Source organism: Phaethon lepturus, unplaced genomic scaffold (genome assembly GCF_000687285.1).
Source record: "Phaethon lepturus isolate BGI_N335 unplaced genomic scaffold, ASM68728v1 scaffold2669, whole genome shotgun sequence".
NCBI classification, from domain to species: Eukaryota; Metazoa; Chordata; class Aves; order Phaethontiformes; family Phaethontidae; genus Phaethon; species Phaethon lepturus.
Genome location: NW_010565356.1, coordinates 39,562 through 45,561, shown reverse-complemented (window position 1 = coordinate 45,561; position 6,000 = coordinate 39,562).

Genomic DNA, 6,000 nt, shown 5'->3' with positions numbered 1-6,000 from the left:
ATTGCTAAAGTCTACTTTACAGAAGACAGAAGCAATATGGCAGATTGACCACATGGAACCAAGAGGTACTTTTTCACCAGGTGATATAATTATGTTTAGCTATAAAGGTTGAAACACCTTGAACTACCTTGGAAATTTTTAAGTAAACTTTAATTTTCAAGTACTAATGCTGGCTCTTTCAATCATGTGACTTTTCAATCACAGTGACTTGGAAAACATGGTTTCTTCTGGTGATGTGATCTCACTAGACACCTGTGCCCTAGGTTCCCAGCTAGGATGACAACCTGCAATAAAAAGCCTCACTTGAAGACCACTTAAAGACTGAGCTTTGTGCATTCTTGGAGCAATATTTACATCCATAATTCTTATAACTGTATTCAACTTTCTGCCTTCTATATCCATTACATAGTGTAAGCCTGTCATGGCCTATGCTGTTTAGAACCTACACGTATTCTAAAGGAGTCCCTGTTCTCCACATACTGTTTGGGAAAGACTCATGATGGCCCCAAAGGATTAGTCTCTGAGAATGTCATGGAGGACTTATGGATTTGAAACCTTTCCTTCCAGCAGGTCACAAAAACTTGAACTTTCTGAAGCTCACAGTATAACACAATTATCTTTGCCAACTGAATAGTGACAAATATTAAGCCCTTCTTTCTAGCTGAGAGCTTGAACTGAAAAAAAAAAGAAACCAACAACAACTTAGGATTTTCCTTATGGCATGACTAGGGTATAAATATATAACTAAAACAGATATATACAAAGGATACCTCAACATAAAGCTCATGAAACATACGACTGGCTTGACACAGCTATGAAGGTGGTCTGGAGGGCTAATACAGAGCCACTGTGGACCTTGCAGTTCTGTAGAACAGTGGTTAGGAAAACACGTTCCTGTTTGTTCCTAAAACTTGCCCTAAAAATTATGCTAATGATGACTAATCCTTGACTCATTAAAAAGCAAGCAAACTAAAACACAGAATCCTGAATAAGATGTAGTATAAAGTCTCCAGTAAACACATATTTGCAGGGACACAATAATTGGGGAAAAAGGAAAAGGAACAGTAACTAATTTGGCTAAAGGCAAGGTATATAATAGAAAGCTATTATAGTGGCTTTTAAAAATTTATATAGCTGTTGCCTTGTTTCAGCTTGTTAAACAAAATGCAAATCCACTTTATATGCATTTGTCAACTGCAGATTGATTGTAATTGAGTCCCAATTCATTAAATCACTTAAAGTTCTCTTCAAAATGAGCCTGAATTAAAATTAATTAAAGGAGTATTTTTTATTCCTAAGGAATTTCCTCTATGAATGTAACCTGTGTTATAATTTCACGTTTTTTCTGTGGAAGTAATGAGCAATGAGAAAAGACAAAAGTACACCAAAAAGAGATACTCTCTCCTAGTGCTTTATAAGAATAACTGAAACCCTTTGACAGCACAGGTAACAAACTCACTCCAAACCCTCTCCTGACACATTCAGCACTCAAAGACAACAATCCCGATAACTTGTATTATTGCTAAAGTAATGTGACAATTAGCATCAAAAGATAAAATGTTTTGTGTCTAAGAAAATGGTTTGTGTCTACAATTTTAATGACATTTTACAATGTTGAATAACGATGCACCTGAACATCCTTTGGTCAACTGAAAATCGCTTCATCTAAGACAACACAGAAGACATTTATGAGACAAGCAGTCACAACTCTGATTTTTTTATATCATATGAAAAGTAAATCACTGTGTTGTAATTTTAAATATCAAAGCATTATTTAGTAACACAGGCTCCCAAAGGAAAGAATGGGTTTCCTTTAGGCAATATATTCTTCACTTAAAAGGAATACAACTGGAAAAACGTCAATACATGTAGCTACTGATTTAAGATTATCTTAGTATGTTAAGCATACAAAAATCACATATAAATGACAAAAATATGGGACAGTCCCTGGACAGTTCAAGACCCAGAATTCCTTTAAAGAACGACACGATAAATTAAAGACTGTGAATTTGCTTGTGGCACAGAAAAATATAGAGAAAAAGTTTGACAGAAAGGTTCCCTATATACTGCCACTTGATTTAGCTTTTCTACCGTTAAAATGCGCCCTTTGCTGCCACCACGTGGGCCTTCCCGCAATGCACCAGTAATACTTTTTCCACCCCTCTGCAATCCTCTTCTTTCCCACTTGATTAAAAAAAAAAGTTTCCTCCTTTCTTTTCTGTTTCAAATACAGCCTTAAATAGATAAGCTATGTTCCTTAACTGTTAGGTGTTAGCTCAAAATCACTGCTGAAGTTCAAGAATCTAAATTACTTTAGTTAACAAATAAACAAACAAGTCCCTCACGTTTTGAAAAACTATTCAATGTTACTTTGATTAAAAAAACACAACACCTGCACTTCACCCTATCTGTTCAGATACCACAAAGTTAATCATTGTTCCAAGAGTTCACTGGGTCAGGAGCTAGATGGGACTTCAAGCAGTGGCCAGCGTTACTTGATAACTGTGAGGACAGTACTTTAGTACATAAGGTCTAAACCACATGTGTATAGGTAATGTTTATGATTAAAATAGATGGTGCTCTGATAGAAGATGGCTCTCAGCTGCTGGGCAGGTGACATGGGCATTACAAATTAAATACTTGATCTGAAAAGTGTTGAGATGTGTCACAACTCCAGGCCCTGGACACAACAGAGGCACTTTTCTAACTGCAAAACTTTCCATCTGCACCTGCACAGCGCATTTGTACTAAGCACATTTACGTGAACCTTTAAGATGCAGACAAAAGCCTCTCTTCCTGTGAAACCACACTGCAACTGCACACCAGCATGCCTTGTAGCATGCAGGATGCCACTGGTAATGGGGACATACGGTACTGAAACATGGAGGAGGTCACAATGATGTTAATCAGTCTTCCAGCAGTGGCTGTGTCCATGTGCAGGAAGAGGACACTGGACACATCTACAGGTTTGGCCACTCTATCACACGAGAGAATAAAAAGTTGGGGAGGGAACTACTCAGTCAAAAAGCCAAAAGAGAGATCTGCATGTTCTTTGAAAGCCAAGACCATTCTAGAGTCATCATTTTCAAAATCTTAACAACTCTCACCAGCACAGTACAACCTTTAATTTTTAATGAAATCCAGACCTACTTTTTTCAACTCAGTCTCCAAAATAGCAATCAGAAATGTCCAAATACAGGAGACAAAGTGCAGAACAAGTACCTCGTTGTCTGCTGGGACTGTATGAACATGACCACACTGTATTGAACAACCAAATGTTCAGGAGTGGGTGGGGGGACTTCAGGCACGGCCAGTGGCATGAAATGTTCCCAGTGTAGTTGTGTAGTAACCTCCCTAGACAGACACATGGACAGACAGCCACCTGGCCACACTGCAGAAGCCTGGACCCCATGGTGCATTCATAGCTCTAAATGTGTGACCGGGTGCTGCCACTGTTCATCATCACATCTCCCGATCACACCACTCCACCTCATTCCAGGTGACCCCTGGAAATGTTCTGGTTCAGCTTCCAAGCAAACTGTTTTCCCCTCTTCAGAGCACTGGTCAAAGAAAATGTTACAATGATGTGACAGGAGTTGATAGACACTTCTGCATAAGGGAAATGAGCAAAGCAGAAGCAGAGTACCATAAGAGAGCAGCCACTACCTTCTTATTCCCTATAACCATAGAAAAAAACTTCTATTCACTATATGCAGGGCTGTGTTCATGGAAAAAGGGCCAAATATTAATTAAGACCTCCAAACAGGCTCCCACAGCTGTTGTAAGGTGGACAAAGGAAGGCGAGATTTTTTTCAGATGTGTGAGGGCAAAGAATAGCGTCGAGCAAGCAAAGTAACAGGACAGATTTGACACAGAGGGCCACTTTAAATGGCAGCTAGCCTCTTCCCGAGGCTGCCTGGGCTCGCTATGCAGCGGACCGTTGCATGGGATGGACTGTTGTGCACAAGCGTGCTGGACTGCACTGTGACAGACATTTTACACCTGCTCATGTGCACAAAACCACCACAAGACTTGTAACGTGAACAGCAGATCCCTGGGCCAACGCGCATCACATCGTGTCATATCAGAGCCCCTCTCGCAATGTACTGTATCATCGTAGACACACACTCATTGAGAAGATGTAATCAGCAGTGCCTTTCTCGCTATGTCAAAAACTTAAAACTCTGGAAATTCAGAAGGTATTCAGAGGAAATTCAATGGCCTCCTTCCCACTGCACCGTTCAGCCCCTGGCATTACACAATGTAGTATCTTTTCTGATCCTCTACAACTGGTTTTTCTGTTCCCCAAGTATTAAAACTATTCCAAAATAAAACTTGTCTCCTCGTTTGAGCATAAAGCACTACTTAAGGCTAATTTGACTTTTGCAGGAACAGCTTTTTCTGCCTTATTCTTACAGCGGCCTTGCCCAGGCCTGCTCTTGAGGCGGCTGCTGCTCTGTTCTGACTGACTCGTCCTGCTACACTCTCCAGGCCTCTAAACCTAAACCTGAAAAATGGCTGAACCTTTCCTACCTCTGGATCATTTTCACATTTATCCTCTCTATTCCACACCTTTCTTGCAGAGAAGGACCCGACAGACCAAACACTTTGTTCCTGAAGCCTGTGCCTCAACCCTGCTGGGCCTTCAGATGGTTACACATATTTGGGCTGGTGTGGGCCCTGTGCCCCGCTCGGCTTCTGCTTACTGTTTTCAGGGATGAAAAGCAGTAAGAAATAATAGCTGCAGATCATTCTCCAACAGCTTTTCAGACATGCTTCCTTGCCAGGTGTTCAGGTCGGACTACAAAAGCAGTACCTAATGTACAGTGGGTGAGTGCCATAAACTGTGAGGTCCCTGAAAGGAAATGTCATTAAAAAAAGAAGAGACTTAAAATTTAGAAAGATACATTCCAATTTGTCACAAAATTTTCAGTTCAAATAGCCACACTTTCACCCAGCAAACAGCTCTATAATATATATTCAAACACCAGCAATTTGTTCAGCTTTTGCACTTCCCAGCAAACTACAGTCCCTCCTGTTACCTTCGTTTTAAGGGATACAGTCACCCTTTTTAGGTTTGCCACACTAAGACACATGTGAAGTGTCTTTAAAAATACTTTAAAAAAAAAAAACAAACAAATCTTTGCAACTGTAAAATATGCCTCCTTAGAGATGGTAACATGACGAAACTTTAAAGCACTCCTGGCACAGGTTTCTCGAGCCCTCATCAGGATATGGCTTCTGCTGTGACCATCCATGACGGCATGCACATGCAAGACGTGCGATTCTCCTACTCGTGAGCCACCAAGGGGTTTTCATTGATGAGACCGAACATCTGACATACATAAAGAAACTTGTCAGAATCACTCTCCTGCCAGCACACAGGCCAAGCTGAATCAGAGACAGGGCAAAGGGCAAACACATGCAAAAAAAAAAGTATTTTTCACTCAGTCTTGTAGACAGTATTTGTAAGGCCTTCGTAGTCCTTGTATTGGAAAGTTGTGTATTCTAGATGCTTGTGTTTCACAGCAGTCCCTAGGCACAAAGGTCAGCTTGTCTCTGCAAAGACTGCAACCTCCCTGCAGGCAGACTCTGACCCTTATCCTGGAAGCCAGTCTCTCTGGTGTCAGCCATTTCAGTAAGGCGCTGTGGCAAAAGGCGTAGCCAGAGGTGTTCTTTTGCACAAAGGTACAAACCACGAAGCAAATACATTTCATACGGATTATATTTACTCAGGAAAAAGTAATCCGCTCCTTTAAACACTTTATGATGACAGCATGAAGTAGTTGACTTTGATGATGCTTGTTGTAGAAGCCCTCTTTTCAAAAGTACTACATATTGTTCTACTTTGAGAGGACAGATCCAAGGGCTCTGTTTTGACTCACGGCTTACATTGTGCAGTTTGAGACGGAAACTGTATCCGCTTGCTTCCTTATTGCTGGAATGGACACCCAAAACAGCTTTAACAAGCCTTCAGTCCACTTCGAAAAAGGCAGTGTG